Here is a 4,745-nt window from a genome sequence, read left to right on the forward strand (position 1 = left end):
AAAAGACCTACAATAATGAACCCAAAACAATCAAGAAAATGGGAATAGGAACATACATATTGATAATTACCTTAAATGTAAATGAACTAAATGCTCCCACCAAAAGACACAGATTAGCTGAATGGTTACAAAAACAAGACCCATATATTTGCTGTCTACAAGAGACCCACTTCAGAACTAGAGACACATACAGACTGAAAGTAAGGGGATGCAAAAAGGTATTTCATGCAAATGGAAACCAAAAGAAAGCTGGAGTAGCAACTCTCATATCAGACAAAATAGACTTTAAAATAAAGACTATTAGAAGAGACAAAGAAGGACACTACATAATGATCAAGGGATCGATCCAAGAAGAAGATATGACAATTGTAAATATTTATGCACCCAACATAGGAGCATCTCAATACCTAAGGCAAATACTAACAGCCATAAAAGGGGAAATCGACAGTAACACATTCATAGTAGGGGACTTTAACACCCCACGTTGACCAATGGACAGATCATCCAAAATGAAAATAAATAAGGAAACACAAGCTTTAAATGATACATTAAACAAGATGGACTTAATTGATATTTATAGGACATTCCATCCAAAAACAACAGAATACACATTTTACTCAAGTGCTCATGGAACATTCTCCAGGATAGATCATATCTTAGGTCACAAATCAAGCCTTGGTATACTTAAGAAAATCGAAATTGTATCAAGTATCTTTTCCGACCACAACGCTATGAGAAGAGGTATCAGTTATAGGAAAAGATCTGTAAAAAATACAAACACATGGAGGCTACACAATACACTACTTTAATAACGAAGTGATAACTGAAGAAATCAAAGAGGAAATTAAAAAATACCTAGAAACACATGAAAATGGAGACACGATGACCCAAAACCTAGGGGATGCAGCAAAAGCAGTTCTAAGAGGGAAGTTTATAGCAATACAAGCCCACCTTAAGAAAGAGGAAACATCTCAAATAAACAACCTAACCTTGCACCTAAAGCAATTAGAGAAAGAAGAACAAGAAAACCCCAAAGTAAGCAGAAGGAAAGAAATCATAAAGATCAGATCAGAAATAAATGAAAAAGAGATGAAGGAAACAATAGCAAAGATCAATAAAACTAAAAGCTGGTTCTTTGAGAAGATAAACAAAATAGATAAACCATTAGCCAGACTCATCAAGAAAAAAAGGGAGAAGATTCAAATCAATAGAATTAGAAATGAAAAATGAGAAGTAACAACTGATACTGCAGAAATACAAAAGGTCATGAGAGATTACTACAAGCAACTCTATGCCAATGAAATGGACAACCTGGAAGAAATGGACAAATTCTTAGAAATGCACAACGTGCCAAGACTGTATCAGGAAGAAACAGAAAATATGAACAGACCAATCACAAGCACTGAAGTTGAAACTGTGATTAAAAATCTTCCAACAAACAAAAGCCCAAGACCAGATGGCTTCACAGGCGAATTCTATCAAACATTTAGAGAAGAGCTAACACCTATCCTTCTCAAACTCTTCCAAAATATAGCAGAGGGAGGAACACTCCCAAATTCATTCTACGAGGCCACCATCACCTTGATACCAAAACCAGACAAGGATGTCACAAAGAAAGAAAACTTTGAACTGATCAACACAGATGCAAAAATCCTCAACAAAATACTAGCAAACAGAATCCAACAGCACATTAAAAGGATCATACACCATGATCAAATGGGGTTTATTCCAGGAATGCAAGGATTCTTCAATATATGCAAATCAATCAATGTGATAAACGATATTAACAAATTGAAGGAGAAAAACCATATGATCATCTCAATAGATGCAGAGAAAGCTTTTGACAAAATTCAACACCCATTTATGATAAAAACCCTGCAGAACGTAGGCATAGAGGGAACTTTCGTCAACATAATAAAGGCCATATGTGAAACCCACAGACAACATCATCCTCAGTGGTGAAAAACTGAAAGCATTTCCACTAAGATCAGGAACAAGACAAGGTTGCCCACTCTCACCACTCTTATTCAACATAGTTTTGGAAGTTTTAGCCACAGCAATGAGAGAAGAAAAGGAAATAAAAGGAATCCAAATCGGAAAAGAAGAAGTAAAGCTGTCACTGTTTGCAGATAACATGATAATATACATAGAGAATCCTAAAGATGCTACCAGAAAACTACTAGAGCTAATCAATGAATTTGGTAAAGTAGCAGGATACAAAATTAATGCACAGAAATCTCTGGTATTCCTATACACTAATGATGAAAAATCTGAAAGTGAAATCAAGGAAACACTCCCATTTACCATTGCAACAAAAAGAATAAAATATCTAGGTATAAACCTACCTAGGAGACAAAAGACCTGTATGCAGAAAATTATGACACTGATGAAAGAAATTAAAGATGATACAAATAGATGGAGAGATATACCATGTTCTTGGATTGGAAGAATCAACAGTGTGAAAATGACTCTACTACCCAAAGCAATCTACAGATTCAATGCAATCCCTATCAAACTACCACTGGCATTTTTCACAGAACTAGAATAAAATATTTCACAATTTGTATGGAAACACAAAAGAGCCCGAAGAGCCAAAGCAATATTGAGAACGAAAAACGGAGCTGGAGGAATCAGGCTCCCTGACTTCAGACTATACTACAAAGCTACAGTAATCAAGACAGTATGGTACTGGCACAAAAACAGGAAGATCAATGGAACAGGATAGAAAGCCCAGAGATAAACCCATGCACATATGGTCACCTTATTTTGATAAGGGAGGCAGGAATGTACACTGGAGAAAGGACAGCCTCTTCAATAAGTGGTGCTGGGAAAACTGGACAGCTACATGTAAAAGTATGAGATTAGATCACTCCCTAACACCATATACAAAAATAAGCTCAAAATGGATTAAAGACCTAAATGTAAGGCCAGAAACTATCAAACTCTTAGAGGAAAACACAGGCAGAACACTCTATGACATAAATCACAGCAAGATCCTTTTAGACCCACCTCTTAGAGAAATGGAAATAAAAACAAAAATAAACAAATGGGACCTAATGAAACTTAAAAGCTTTTGCACAGCAAAGGAAACCATAAACAAGACCAAAAGACAACCCTCAGGATGGGATAAAATATTTGCAAATGAAGCAACTGACAAAGGATTAATCTCCAAAAGTTACAAGCAGCTCATGCAGCTCAATAACAAAAAAAACAAACAACCCAATCCAAAAATGGGCAGAAGACCTAAATAGACATTTCTCCAAAGAAGATATACAGAATGCCAACAAACACATGAAAGAATGCTCAACATCATTAATCATTAGAAAAATGCAAATCAAAACTACAATGAGATATCATCTCACACCAGTCAGAATGGCCATCATCAAAAAATCTAGAAACAATAAATGCTGGAGAGGGTGTGGAGAAAAGGGAACACTCTTGCACTGCTGGTGGGAATGTGAATTGGTTCAGCCAATATGGAGAACAGTATGGAGATTCCTTAAAAAACTACAAACAGAATTACCATATGACCCAGCAATCCCACTACTGGGCATATACCGTGAGAAAACCAAAATTCAAAGAGTCATGTACCAAAATGTTCATTGCAGCTCTATTTACAATAGCCCGGAGATGGTAACAACCGAAATGCCCATCATCGGATGAATGGATAAAGAAGATGTGGCACATATATACAATGGACTACTACTCAGCCATAATAAGAAACGAAATTGAGCTATTTGTAATGAGGTGGATAGACCTACAGTCTGTCATACAGAGTGAAGTAAGTCAGAAAGAAAAAGACAAATACCGTATGCTAACACATATATATGGAATTTAAGGAAAATAATGTTATGAAGAACCTAGGGGTAAGACAGGAATAAAGACACAGACCTACTAGAGAATGGACTTGAGGATATGGGGATGGGGAAGGGTAAGCTGTGACAAAGTGAGAGAGAAGCATGGACAGATATACACTACCAAACGTTAAGGTAGATAGCTAGTGGGAAGCAGCCGCATAGCACAGCGAGATGTAAGAGGGAAGAGATATGGGAACATATGTATATGTATAACTGATTCACTTTGTTATAAAGCAGAAACTAACACACCATTGTAAAGCAATTATACTCCAATAAAGATGTAAAATAATAATAATAATACCATTTTGGGTGTCACAAATTAGCAAAAAATATTTTTAATAAGGCTAACCAATGCTAATGAGTGTTGTGAGATGAGCATTATCATACACTGATTTTTGGTGGTGCATACAATCCTTTTGCAGAAGTAATCTGAGGCGAACTGCATTGAAGGCTTTAAAGGTCTCCACATTCTCTTATTGAAATTTAACTTTGTGGAATATACCCTACAGAAACAATTTGAAAATTAAAAACTTAATGTACTAACATATGCATGGCAGTGTTCTATATATACATCCATGTAGTAGCAAAAATGGAAACAGCTAAACAATGGCTAAGATACAGGTATCTACGCATATATTTATATACAAAATAGGATATTACATAGCCATTAAAAACAGTCTATATGTAACACTTCCACGTTTACTACATGAAGAACAAAACGTAAAACTGTTTATGTTAAAAGAGGAAAAGAAGGAAAAAAATTATGCCTAAACGTTGGAAGAAAACAAAGAAATATTAAATGCCTGGTGAATATTTTCCCCTTCTTTTAAATTTCCTGATTTTTTTAAAACTAATTTTCCATAATGAGTTTGTATTGCTTGTATAATA

This window comes from Phocoena phocoena, chromosome 9 (assembly GCF_963924675.1).
Source record: "Phocoena phocoena chromosome 9, mPhoPho1.1, whole genome shotgun sequence".
Lineage (NCBI taxonomy): Eukaryota > Metazoa > Chordata > Mammalia > Artiodactyla > Phocoenidae > Phocoena > Phocoena phocoena.